The sequence below is a fragment of the Somniosus microcephalus genome, unplaced genomic scaffold (genome assembly GCF_052327205.1).
Source record: "Somniosus microcephalus isolate GS21.2 unplaced genomic scaffold, FLI_Smic_1.0 unresolved_chr3, whole genome shotgun sequence".
Lineage (NCBI taxonomy): Eukaryota > Metazoa > Chordata > Chondrichthyes > Squaliformes > Somniosidae > Somniosus > Somniosus microcephalus.
Genome location: NW_028225181.1, coordinates 4,133,667 through 4,148,675, shown reverse-complemented (window position 1 = coordinate 4,148,675; position 15,009 = coordinate 4,133,667). Strand labels below are relative to the sequence as shown.

General features: G+C 51.1%; 1 pseudogene; it reads right to left on the bottom strand.

Moving 5' to 3' along the window:
- LOC147091175 (uncharacterized) overlaps nt 1-15,009 on the bottom strand; it is a 273,196-nt pseudogene that overhangs the window by 18,508 nt on the left and 239,679 nt on the right.

Below are 15,009 nucleotides of genomic sequence, written 5' to 3'. Positions count from 1 at the left end.
CACTCCCCTCATTCACTACATCACACTCACCTCATTCACTACATCACACTGCCCTCATTCACTACATCACACTCACTTCATTCACTACATCACACTCACTTCATTCACTACATCACACTCCCCTCATTCACTACATCCCACTCCCCTCATTCACTACATCACACTCCCCTCCTTCACTGCATCACACTCCCCTCATTCACTGCTTCACACTCCCCTCATTCACTGCATCACACTCCCCTCATTCACTGCATCACACTCCCCTCATTCACTGCATCACTCTCCCCTCATTCACTACATCACACTCCCCTCATTCACTACATCACACTCTCCTCATTCACTGCATCACACTCCCCTCATTCACTACATCACACTCCCCTCATTCACTACATCACACTCCCCTTATTCACTACATCGCACTCCCCTCATTCACTACATCACACTCCCCTCAATCACTACATCACACTCCCCTCATTCACTACATCGCACTCCCCTCATTCACTACATCACTCCCCTCATTCACTACATCACACTCCCCTCATTCACTACATCACACTCCCCTCATTCACTACATCACACTCCCCAGATTCACTACATCACACTCCCCTCATTCACTACATCACACTCCCCTCATTCACTACATCACACTCCCCTCATTCACTACATCACACTCCCCTCAATCACTACATCACACTCCCCTCATTTACTACATCCCACTCCCCTCATTCACTGCATCACACTCCCATCATTCACTACATCACACTCCCCTCATTCACTACATCACACTCCCCTCATTCACTGCATCACACTCCCCTCATTCACTATATCAAACTCCCCTCATTCACTACATCCCACTCCCCTCATTCACCACATCACACTCCCCTCATTCACTACATCCCACTCCCCTCATTCACTGCATCACACTCCCCTCATTCACTACATCACACTCCCCTCATTCACTACATCACACTCCCCTCATTCACTAGATCACCCCCCCTCATTCACTACATCACACTCCCCTCATTCACTACATCACACTCTCCTCATTCACTACATCACACTCCCCTCATTCACTACATCACACTCCCCTCATTCACTAGATCACCGCCCCTCATTCACTACATCACACTCCCCTCATTCACTACATCACACTCTCCTCATTCACTACATCACACTCCCCTCATTCACTACATCACACTCCCCTCAATCACTACATCCCACTCCCCTCATTCACTGCATCACACTCCCCTCATTCACTACATCACACTCCCCTCATGCACTACATCACACTCCCCTCATTCACTAGATCACCCCCCTCATTCACTACATCACACTCCCCTCATTCACTACATCACAGTCCCCTCATTCACTACATCACACTCCCCTCATTCACTACATCACACTCCCCTCATTCACTACATCACACTCCCCTCATTCACTACATCACACTCCCTCATTCACTACATCACACTCCCCTCATTCACTACATCACAGTCCCCTCATTCACTACATCACACTCCCCTCATTCACTACATCACACACCCCTCATTCACTACATCACACTCCCCTCATTCACTACATCACACTCCCCTCATTCACTACATCACACTCCCCTCATTCACTACATCCCACTCCCCTCATTCACTACATCACACTCCATCATTCACTACATCACACTCCATCATTCACTACATCACACTCCATCATTCACTACATCACACTCCCCTCATTCACTACATCACACTCTCCTCATTCACTGCATCACACTCCCCTCATTCACTACATCACACTTCCCTCATTCACTACATCACACTCCCCTCATTCACTGCGTCACACTCCCCTCATTCACTACATCCCACTCCCCTCATTCACCAAATCACACTCCCCTCATTCACTACATCACACTCCCCTCATTCACTACATCACACTCCCCTCATTCACTACATCACACTCCCCTCATTCACTACATCACACTCCCCTCAATCACTACATCACACTCCCCTCATTCACTACATCACACTCCCCTCATTCACTACATCACACTCCCCTCATACACTTCCTCAGACTCAACTCATTCACTACATCACACTCCCCTCATTCACTACATCACACTCCCTTCATTCACTACATCACACTCCCCTCATACACTTCCTCAGACTGAACTCATTCACTACATCACACTCCCTTCATTCACTACATCACACTCCCCTCATTCACTACATCACACTCCCCTCATACACTTCCTCAGACTGAACTTATTCACTACATCACACTCCCCTCATTCACTACATCACACTCCCCTCATTCACTACATCACACTCCCCTCATTCACTTCATCATACTCCCCTCATTCACTACATCACACTCCCCTCATTCACTACATCACACTCTCCTCATTCACTACATCACACTCTCCTCGTTCACTACATCACACTCCCCTCATTCACAACACCACACTCTCATCAATCACTACATCACACTCCCCTCATTCACTACATCACACTCCCCTCATTCACGGCATCGCACGCCCCTCATTCACTACTTCACACTCCCTTCATTCACTACATCACAATCCCCTCATTCACTACATCACACTCCCCTCATTCACTACATCACACTCCCCTCATTCACTCCATCACACTCCCCTCATTCTCTACATCGCACTCCCCTCATTCACTACATCGCACTCCCCTCATTCTGTACATCGCACTCCCCTCATTCACTACATCACACTCTCCTCATTCACTACATCACACTCCCCTCAATCACTACATCACACTCCCCTCATCCACTACATCACACTCCCCTCATTCACTGCATCACTCTCCCCTCAATCACTACATCACACTCCCCTCATCCACTGCATCACACTCCCCTCATTCACTACATCACACTCTCCTCATTCACTACATCACACTCCCCTCATTCACTACATCACACTCCCCTCATTCACTATATCACACTCCCCTCATTCACTTCCTCAAACTCCCCTTATTCACTACACCACACTCACCTCATTCACTACATCACACTTCCCTCATTCACTACATACCGCTCCACTCATTCGCTATATCACACTCCCCTCATTCACTTCCTCCCACTCTCGTCATTCACTGCATCCCACTCCCTCACTCACTGCATTCCACTACCCTCAGTCATTGCATCCGAATCCCCTCAGTCTCCTCATCCCGCACATGTCAGACAGTGAACCTTGCTTCCCACAATTAGAGATTGGACCAATCTGAGGAACTGAGGATTTGCTGCTGATACATTGGGTGAGCAGTCTGTGGAATGGACCCCACAAGGTAAATACCTGAGGCTGGAGACTCCACTCGAATCGTGGCTGTACGATCATCGGATTGGTAAGTCGCTTGTTCCTCAGGTGGGGATGTCTCTGGATCTGCAAGAAAGGAAGAGAGACAGAGGACGGTGCAGAGTGGAGAACAGGCCATCAGTCTGATACTAGAGTCTGGAGAATTCCCGAAATCAGTCTTTATATAACCCAGAATCATCTACTCCCCATCCCCAAAGTCACTAAATTCCACCTCCCTCAGTCACTGCAATTTTTTATTCGTTCCTGGTGTGTGGGCGTCGCTGGCAAGGCCAGCATTTATTGCCCATCCCTAACTGCCCTTGAGAAGGTGGTGGTGAGCCGCCTTCTTCAACACAACTGTGTGGTTTGCTCGGCCATTTCAAAGGGCAGCTAAGGTTCAAATACATTGCTGTGGGTCTGGAGCCACATATAGGCTAGACCGGGTTTGGACGGCAGATTTCCTTCTCTAAAGGACATTAGTGAACCGGATGTTTTCTAATGACAATCTGATAGTTTAATGTTCTAGCTTTTAATTACAGATTTTTATTAAATTACCCAACTGTTGTGGTGGGATTTGATCTCATATTTTCCAGATCATTAGGCCAGGCCTCAGTAACCCAACCCCTGTGCGACCGTTCCCCCGCATCTAAAGCACCTCAAACCCTTCATTCAGCACAGGCCAGTCAGTGCATCCCGCTCCCCTCATTAAGAGACTGGATGATTCTCTGGGAATGCCGATTTCAGCACTTACTTTGGGACAATTTATTACGTTAAAGGGGCTATATAAATACAAGTTGCTGTTGTTGTTGAACAGTCTGTGTGGATTGGACCCCACAATACAATTACCTGAGCTTGCAGAGCCTGCTGGGCTCGAGGAGGAACGATCACTGGATTCACGAGTCGATTGTTCCTCGGGCTCCTGATATGGGACTGTCTTGGGATCTGTAATAAAGGAAGAGAGACATGGGAGAGTACAGAGTGGAGAGCACCAGAACAAGTCATCAGGCTTGTTCTAGTGTCCGGAGAATTTCAGATACCAGTCTTTATAAAATGCATAATCATCTAATCTCATTCCCAGTGACCCAGTAAGCCTGGAGAGGGAGCGTGCGGTGCCCAATGCTACACTGGGGCTCTATAGCGATCAGTGGGCACCGCAGGGAAAAGAGTGTCCGATAGACACGGAGAACAGCGTCTGACACAGCTCCCTATAGCTTTGGTGAAAAAAAAGACGTTGTGTTTCAGTTCCTTTATTCGTTGTGCCCCTTACAACAAGGCGGGGGCACAATATAACTTTTTGTTTCCGTTGATGACACGGGATATCCCAGAGTCACCCTGCTGGAACATTTCAAAACAGACGTGTTTACTTGTAACACCCAAAGCTCTAATTGAGCCCCTTGTATGACAAGTCCAGATTGCTGATTGGTCACCTTGGAGGACAAGACTGCCTGCTCCAGACAGAACAGTGTGTACTTGCAACAGATAGGAATCACCCTCATGGGTTAAGATATTCTCCCACCCAAAGACATTTTCTTGCTCCCACCACACAAGTTACTGAGCTGCTAATGCTACCCAAGTTCATGATCTCCTCACCCCGCCCAAGCTCCTGATCTCCTCACCACGCCCAAGTTCATGATCTCCTCACCCCGCCCAAGTTCCTGATCTCTTCACCCCACCCAAGTTCCTGATCTCCTCACCCCGCCCAAATTCCTGACCTCCCTACAAGCAATTTCCTGACATACTCCCCCGGTGCAATTTCTTGACCTCCACCCGTCAAAGTTTCTGACGTCCTCCCCCAGCCCGAGTTCCTGACCTTCTCCCACGGTATGAGTTCCTGACCTTTTCTCCACCCCACGAGTTACTGCATCCCGCGAGTTCCTGACCTTCTCTTGCACACCGAGTTCCTGGCCTTCTCGCCCCACCGAGTTGCGACATTCTCTCCGCCCCCACTAATTTCATGACCTTCTCTACCCCTCCCGATTTCCTGACCATCTCACCCCTGCAGTTCCTGACCTTCTCCCACCCGTGTCCCTGAACTTCTCTCCCCCGTGAGATCCTGATGCTTTCACCCCACCGAGTTCCTGACCTACTCTCCCCCCCACAAGTTCCTGATCTTCTCTCCCCATCCCCCGAGTTCCTCAAATTCTTCCCCCATGTGCGTTCCTGACCTTAGCTCTCTGCCAGCCGAGTTCCTGATCTTGTCTTTCCTCCCGAGTTCCTGACTTACTCTTTCCCCCCGAGCTCCGGACCTTCTCCCAGCACCTGATTTTAGGACATTCTCTCACCCCACCCAGAGTTCCTGACCTTCTCTCCGCCCACCCTGAGCTCCTGACCTTAACGCCCTCCCAACCGTGTTCCTGACATTCTCTTTCCCCTCTGAGTTCCTGACCTTCTCCCACACCTGCTTTCCGACCTTCTCTCCCACCACCCCGAGTTACATTAGAACATAAGTAGGAGCAGGAGTAGGCCATACGGCCCCTCAGGCCTGCTCCGCCATTCAATAGGATCATGGCTGATCCGAACCTAGACTCATGTCCACTTCCCTGCCCGCTCCCCGTAACCCCTAATTCCCTTATCAGCTAGGACAATGTCTATCTCCGTTTTAAATTTATTTAATGTCGCAGCTTCCACAGCTCTCTGAGGTAGCAAATTCCATAGAGTTACTACCCTCTGAGTGAAGAAGTTTCGCCTCATCTCAGTTTTGAAAGGGCAGCCCCTTATTCCAAGATTAAGCCCCCTAGTTCTAGTCTCACCCATCATTGGAAACATCCTCAGCGCATCCACCCGATCAAGTCCCCTTTAAATCTTATATATTTCGATAAGATCACCTCTCATTCTTCTGAATTCCAATGAGTAGAGGCCCAACCTACTCAATCTTTCCTCATAAGTCAACCCCCTCATCTCCGGAATCAACCGAGTGAACCTTCTCTGAACTGCCTCGAAAGCAAGTATATCTTTTCTTAAATATGGAAACCATAACTGTACGCAGTATTCCAGGTGTGGCCTCACCAGTACCCTGTATAACTGAAGCAAGACTTCCCTGCTTTTATACTCCATCCCCCTTGCAATAAAAGCCAAGATTACATTGGCCTTCCTGATCACCTGCTGTACCTGCATACTAACCTTCTGTGTTTCATGCACCAGGACCCCCAGATCCCTTTGTACTGTAGCACTTTGCAGTTTCTCTCCATTTAGATAATAAGTTGCTCTTTGATTTTTTCTGCCAAAGTGCATAACCTCACACTTTCCAACACTATATTCCATCTGCCAAATTTCTGCCTACTCACTTAGCCTGTCTATGTCCTTTTGCAGGTTTTCTATGTCCTCCTCACTCACTGTTTTCCCTCCCATCTTTGTATCGTCGGCAAACTTGGATACATTGCACTCGGTTCCTTCCTCCAAATCGTTAATATAGTTTGTAAAGAGTTGGGGTCCCAGCACTGACCCCTGCAGAACACCACTAGTCACTGATTGCCAACCCGAGAATGAACCATTTATCCCAACTCTCTGTTTTCTGTTAGATAGCCAACCTTCCACCCATGCCAGTATATTACCCCCAATCCCATGATTTTTTATCTTCTGCAGTAATCTTTTGTGTGGCACCTTGTCAAATGCCTTTTGGAAGTCCAAATACACCTCATTCACTGGTTCCCCTTTATCCACCCTGTTTGTTACGTCCTCAAAGAATTCGAGCAAATTTGTCAAACATGACTTCCCCTTCATAAAACCATGCTAACTCTGTCCGATTAAATTATGCTTATCCAAATGTCCTGTTACTGCTTCCTTAATAATGGACTCCAACATTTTACCAACCACATATATTAGGCTAACTGGTCTATAGTTTCCCACCTTTTGTCTACTTCCCTTTTTAAATAAGGGCGTTACATTAGCAGTTTTCCAATCTGCTGGGACCTTTCCTCAATCCAGGGAGTTTTGGAAAATTACCACTAATGCATTCACAATCCCTACCGCTACTTCACTCAAGACCCTAGGATGTAAGCCATCAGGTCCAGGGGATTTATTCGCCTTTAGTCCCATTATCTTACCGAGTACCACTTCCTTAGTGATTTTAATCGTGTTTAGCTCCTACCCCCCTATAGCCCACTGTTTGTCCAGTGTTGGGATATTATTAGTGTCCTCTACTGTAAAGACTGATACAAAATATTTGTTCAGCGTTTTTGCCATCCCCATGTTCCCCACCACTAATTTCCTGGTCTCGTCCTCTAAGGGACCAACATTCACTTTAGCCACCATTTTGCTTTTTATATAACTGTAGAAACTCTTGCTATCTGTTTTTATATTTTTTGCTAGTTTACTTTCATAATCTATCTTCCCTTTCTGAATTAATCTTTTAGTTATTCTTTGCTGGCTTTTAAATGCTTCCCAATCTTCTATCCTCCCACTAGATTTGGCTACTTTATATGCCCTTGTTTTCAGTCAGATACTATCCTTCATTACTTTACTTAGCCACGGATGGCTGTCTTTTCTTTTACGCCCCTTTTTCCTCAGTGGAATATGTTTTTCTTGAAAGTTGTGAAATATCTCCTTGAATGTACACCACTGCTCATGTACCGTCCAGACAACCTCTCCCCCCCAACCCGAGGCCCTGTCTTTATCGCCCTCCCAACCGAGCTCCTGAACTTCTCTTCACTGCCACCCACCCCCCCAGGTCCTGATTTTCGGACCATCTCTCCTCCATCGTGAGTTCCTGACCTTTTCTCCACCCACCCCGAGCTCCTGAACTTATCGCCCTCCCACCCGAGATCCTGATCTTCTCCCGCCACCTGATTTTCGGACCATTTCTCCCCTCACCCAAAGTTCCTGACTTTTGATCCCCCAAGCCCGAGTTCCTGCCCATCTCACCTACTCACCCGAATTCCAGACCTTTTCCCCCACCCCGAAATCCTGACCATCATTCCCCCACTCCGAGTTCCTGACCTTCATTCCCCCCACCCCGAGCTCGACCTTCATTCCCCCCACCTCGAGTTCCTGACCTTCTTTCCCCCACTCCGAGCTCCTGACCTTCATTCCCCCCACCCCGAGTTCCTGACCTTCTTTCCCCCACCCCGACCTCTTGACCTTCCTTCCCCCACCCCGTGCTCCTGACATTCTTTCCCTCAACCCAGAGTTCCTGACCTCCTTTCCCCCCACTCTAAGATCCTGACCTTCTTTCCCCCACCCCGAGTTCCTGACCTTCTTTCCCCCACCCGACCTCCTGACCGTCCTTCCCCCCACCCCGAGGTCCTGACCTTCTTTCCCACAACCCGGAGTTCCTGACATTCTTTCCCCCCACTCCAAGTTCCAGACCTTCTTTCCCCCACCACGAGCTCGACCTTCATTCCCCCCACCCCGAGTACCTGTCCTTTTCCCCCACCCCGAGCTCGACCTTCATTCCCTCCACCCCGAGTTCCTGACCTTCTCTCCCCCCACCCCGAGTTCCTGACATTCTTTCCCCCCACCCCGAGTTCCTGACCTTCTCTCCCCACCCCGAGTTCCTGACCTTCTTTCCCCACACTCCGAGTTCCTGACATTCTTTCCCCCCACCCCAAGTTCCTGACCTTCTTCCCACCACCCCGAGTTCCTGACCTTCTTTCCCCCACACGGAGTTCCTGACATTCTTTCCCCCCACCCCGAGTTCCTGACCTTCTTTACCCCCACCCTGAGTTCCTGACCTTCTTTCCCCCACCCCGAGATCCTGACCTTCTTTCCCCCACCCCGAGCTCCTGACCTTCTTTCCCTCAATCCGGAGTTCCTGACCTTCTTTCCCCCCACCACGACCTCCTGACCTCCTTTGCCCCAATCCAAGTTCCTGACCTTCTTTCCCCCCACCCCGAGTTCCTGAACTTCTTTCCCCCCACCCCGAGTTCCTGACCTTCTTTCTCCCACCCCGAGTTCCTGACCTTCTTTCCCCCCACCCCGAGTCCCTGACCTTCTTTCCCCCACCCCGAGTTCCTGACCTTCTCTCCCCCCACCCCGAGTTCCTGACCTTCTTTCCCCACACCCCGAGTACTTGACCTTCTTTCCCCCCACCACGAGTTCCTGACCTTCTTTCCCCCCACCACGAGTTCCTGACTTTCTTTCCCCACACCCCGATTTCCTGACCTTCTTTCCCCCCACCCCGAGTTCCTGACCTTCTTTCCCCCCACCCCGAGTTCCTGACCTTCTTTCCCCCCACCCCGAGTTCTTCACCTTCTTTCCCCCCACCACGAGTTCCTGACCTTCTTTCCCTCCACTCCAAGTCCCAGACCACCTGTCCCTCTACTCCATGTCCCTGACCTTCTCTCCCCCATCCCGAGTTCCTGACCTTCTTTCCCTCCACACCAAGTTCCTGACCTTCTGTCCCTCCATTCCGAATGCCTGACCTTCTTTCCCCCCACGCCGAGTTCCTGACCTTCATTCCCCCAATCCAAGTTCCTGACCTTCTCTCCCCCCACCCAATGTTCCTGACCTTCTCTCTTCCCCGAGTTCCTTACCTTTTCAGTACACCCCCACACACTGATGTCCTGACATCCTCTCCCCCCGCCCCCCGTGATCTTGAACTTCTCGCCCCCCCCCCGGGTTCCTGACCTTCTCTCACCACCCCTGATTTCCTGACCACCTCTCTACTCCATCACACCTCCTGAGATCCTAACATTCTATCAACACCACACGCCCCAAGTTCCTGAGCTTCCCCTACCACCCACTCTCAAGATTCTGACTCTCTATCAACCATACAACCCACTCCAGCCCTCGAGTTCCTGAACTTCTCTCCCCACCCCGCACCCCATTCGGGATCCTGGCCTCCATTCACTCCCCAATGTTCCTGACCTTCTCTCCCCCCCTCCCCGGAGTTCCTGACTTTCTCCCCTACCCATGTTCATAACCGTGTCTTCCAAACGCCCCGAGTTCCTGATCTTCCCTCACCTCACCCCCCGTACATGACCTCCTCTCTCCCACCGACTGCCGGACCTTCTCTCCCCAACCTCCCCCTCCACGAGTTCCTGACATTCTCTCATGCCCATCCTAGTTCCTGACTTTCTCTATCTCACCACACCCAATAATTTCTGACCTTCTTTCACTCCCCCGAGTTCCTGACGTTATTCTCCCCTCCCGAGTTGCTGACCTTCTCACCCTCACCCCCGAGTTCCTGCCCGAATTCTCCACCTCCAAGTACCTGATCATCTCTCCCACCATTCCGAGTTCCTGGCAATCTACCCCACAACCCACCCCACCGAGTTCCTGACCTTCTCTCCAAACCCCAATTTCCTTACCTTCTCTGCCCTTGCCCCGAATTCCTGATCTTCTCTCCCCTCCCCCCACCACCCTGTTACTGTTCTTCTCATACCCCTGGTAACTGACTTCCTCTCACCCACCGAGTTCCTGACTCTCCCTCCCCCCACCCGAGTCCTGACTCTCCCTCCCCCCACCCGAGTTCCTGACCTTCTCTCACCAGCTCCTCCCCACCTACGTCCAAACATTCTCAACATGAACCGCCCCGCAAGTTCCTGATCTTTTCTCACTCCCACCGCTCGACGTCCTGACCTCTTCACCTCAAGTTCATGATCTTCTTCCCACAACCCCCAATTCCAGAACTTCTCTCCCCACACCCGAGTTCCTGACTCTCTTCCACCCCAAGTTCCTGACATTCACTCATCTCCATGTGTTCCTGACCTTCTCTTGCCCCCAGAATTCCTGACCTTCTCCCCTTCGAAGTCCCGACATTCTCTCCCCTCACCGAGTTACTTACATTCTCCACCCACCCCGAGTGACTGACCTTCTCCCCCTAATCCCAGATTTATTCAGCTATTCTCCACACCCCATGAACTTGACCTTCTCCCCACCCAGATTTCCTGCCATTCTCCCCCGATTTCCTGACATTCAGCCCCCCGAGTTCATGACAATTTCCCCCCCCGAATTTCCTGCATTCTCTCCAGCCCGAGTTCTTGACATTCTCTCCCTCCCCCAGAATCTCTGACGCTCCCTCCCCCACCCAGATTTCCTGACATTCTCTCTCTTCCCACGAGTTCCTGATCTTCTATTCCCCTCTCAGTTCCTGACATTCTCTCTCTCTCACCCCGATATCCACAGCTTCTCTCCTAACCGTGTCCCCGACCTTCTCTCCCACTCGAGTTCCTAACTTTCTCTCTCTCCCCCCGAGTTCCTGAAATTCTCTCTCTCCCCCCGAATTCCTGTTCTTCTCTCGCACCACCCCCAGAGATCCTGACCTTCTCTCCCCACCCCGAGATACTGACCTTCATTCCCACCAGATTTCCTAGCCTTCTTTCCCACCCGTGTTCCTGACCTTCTACCTCGTCGAGTTCCTTACCTGCTCTCCCCCCAGCCAATACCTGACCTTCTCTCTGCCCCAATTCCTGATGTTCTGTCTTGCCCCCACCAATACTTGACATTCTCTCTTCCGCCCAGAGGTCCTTACCTTCTCTTCCCTCCAGTTCCTGACCTTCTCTCTGCCACACCCCGCCCGAGTTCCTGACCTATTCTCTACCCCCTGAGTATCTGACATTCTCTCTGCCCCCCCGAGTTCCTGACGTTCTCTCTTCCCCCCAACAATACCTGACCTTCTCTCTTCCCCCAAGAGTTCCTTACCTTCTCACCCCTTTGTGTTCCTGACCTTCTCTCTGTCTCCCACTCCGCCGATTTCCTGACCCTCTCTGCACCCCCCAGTACCTGACCTTCTCTCTGCCCCGCAGTCCCTGACGTTCCCTCTCCCCACAGTACCTGACATTCTCTCTTCCCCACAGAGTCCCTGACCTTCTCTCCCCCTTCGAGTTCCTGACCTTCTCTTTCTCCCCCCACCCACCTCCCCCGAGTTCCTGACCATCTCTCCCTCCCCCGCCATGAGTTCCTGACATTCTCTCGCGCTCACCGAGTTTCTGACCTTCCCTCTCCCACCCCGAGTTCCTGACCTTCCCTCCCACACACCGAGTTCCTGGAATTCTCTCCCCCACCCCGAGTTCCTGACCTTCTTTCTCCACCCGAGCTCCTGACCTTCTCTCCCCCACCCCGAGTTCCTGACCTTCTCTCCCCACCCCGAGTTCCTGACCTTCTCTCCCCCACACCGAGTTCCTGGCATTCTCTCCCCCACCCCGAGTTCCTGACATTCTCTCCCCACCCCGAGTTCCTGACATTCTCTCCCCCACCCCGAGATCCTGACCTTCTCTCCCCCACCCCGAGTTCCTGACCTTCTCTCTCCCCACCCCGTGTTTCTTACCTTCTTTCCCCCCACACCGAGATCCTGACCTTCTCCCCCCACACCGAGTTCCTGACCTTCTCTCCCCACCCCGAGTTTCTTACCGTCTTTCCCCCCACCCCGAGTTCCTGACCTCCTTTCCCCCCACCCCGAGTTCCTGACCTCCTTTCCCCCCACCCCGAGTTTCTTACCTTCTCGCCCCCAACCCGAATTCCTGACCTTCTCTCCCCACACCGAGTTCCTGACCTTCTCTCCCCCCACCGAGTTCCTGACCTTCTTTCCCCCCACCCCGAGTTCCTGACCTTCTTTCCCCCCACCCCGAGTTCCTGACCTTCTCTCCCCACCCCAAGATTCTTACCTTCTTTCCCTCCACCCCGAGTTCCTGACCTCCTTTCCCCCCACCCCGAATTCCTGACCACCTTTCCCCCCACCCCGAGTTCCTGACCTTCTCTCCCCACCCCAAGTTCCTGACCTTCTTTCCCCCCACACCGAGTTTCTGACCTTCTCTCCCCACCCCGAGTTCCTGACCTTCTTTCCCCCACCCCGAGTTTCTTACCTTCTTTCCCTCCAACCCCACATTCCTGACCTTCTTTCCACCCACCCCGAGTTTATGACCTTCTCTCCCCCCACCCCGAGTTCCTGACCTTCTGTCCCCCCACCCCGAGTTCTTGCCCTTCTCTCCCCCCACCCCGAGTTCTTGAGCTTCTTTCCCCCCACCCCGAGCTCCTGACCTTCTCTCCCCCCACCCCGAGTTCCTGACCTTCCTTCCCCCACCCCGAGTTCCTTACCTTCTTTCCCCCCACCCCGAGTTCCTGACCTTCTTTCCCCCACCACGAGTTCCTGACCTTCTCTCCCCCACACCGAGTTCCTGACCTTCTCTCGCCCACACCGAGTTCCTGACCTTCTCTCCCCACACCGAGTTCTTGACCTTCTCTCCCCCACACCGAGTTCCTGACTTTCTCTCACCCGCACCGAGTTCCTGACCTTTTCCCCCACCCCAGAGTTCCAGAACTTTGCCCCAGTACCTGTGCAATAAGCCATCTTACACCCGGGTGCCGGCTTCAACTCATAAACGAAGTAACTGCTGCAGTTTTTGATCTTTATCTCCCGGGTCGTGTCACAGGGATTTCCACCCGAGGTAAAACAAACTGTCCTCTCCACTTCTCCCTGTCCCACGGTGGGATGAGCACCTGAAACAAGGTTTGTAAATATTGAAGAATATAACCGAGGTGAACAATGCTGGACAGTGAATGTAAATCTGAGATTATAAAGTCTGAAATTACCCTTTAACCAGCCTGATTTGTGTGTGGAGCAGTGATGCTTTGGAACCTCAGTCTCGGGAATCTTCCATCCACCAGAACTGGAACAACAATCACAGAGTCAGACCCTGAACTGATGGCTCTGATTAACTGACACAAAGACTGGGAACTGGCTGGTTGGGAAAGGTCACACCGTGTTTCTGCTCTTCAAGTTAGGGCCCGGGGATAAATAGCTGGTGAGGGTTAAAGCTGGTGGTTGGAGATTAGTAACTGTTAATACTACATTAATTAGTAACTGTTAATACTACATTAATTTAGTAACTGTTAAAACTATATTAATTAAGTAACTGTTAATACTACGTTAAATTATTAACTGTTAATACTTTAATAAGTTTATAACTGTTAATATCATATTATATCCCTAACTTTAATTAGCTACTCCTTAGTCAAAATTTTCTTAAAGTTAGTTAATAGTCCAATAAATAGAGGTATGGCAGGGCCGCCCAGTCCGACAGAATTTGCATGCTCTGCCATATGCGAAATCCAGGACGCTTCCCGTGTGAAGCAGGTGCCGTCAGCTGGAGGAGCTCACGCTCTTGGTTTCAGAGCTTGAGCAGCCGCTGGCGTCACTGCGGTGCATCACCCAGGCTGAGAGCTACTTGGATGGTACGTTTCAGGAGTTGGTCTCTCCGCAGCTAAGGAGTGCGCAGGCAGAGTGGGAATGGGTGACCCACAGACGATAGAGGAGGACCAGGCAGGCAATGCAGGAGTCCCCTGACTGCTTCTCTGTTCTTAAAAGTGGAAAGGTCAATGGTTCCTCTGGGGAGTACAGCCAGGGCCAATTCCATGGAACCACGGGTGTCTCAGCTGTACAGGGATGGGCGGAGGATGATAGGGAATGCAATAGTGGTAGGGGCTTCGAGTTAGGAGAGCAGATAGGCGTTTCTGTGACCACAGAATTTAATCCAGGATGTTATGTTGTCTCCCTGGTTCCAGGGTTAAGGATGACACTGAGTGGCTGCAGAACATTCTGAGGGGGGAGGGTGAACAGCCATAGGTCGTGGTCCATATTGGTACCGACAACATAGGTAGAAAGAGGGATGAGGTCCTTCAGGCAGATTTTAGGAAGCGACAATAGAGATTAAATAGATGGAATGCAAAGGTAGTAATCTCTGGATTACTACCGGAGACATGCGTAAGTTGGTATAAATATAGGAGGATTGAGCAGATGAATGCATGGCTGGACGGATGGTGCA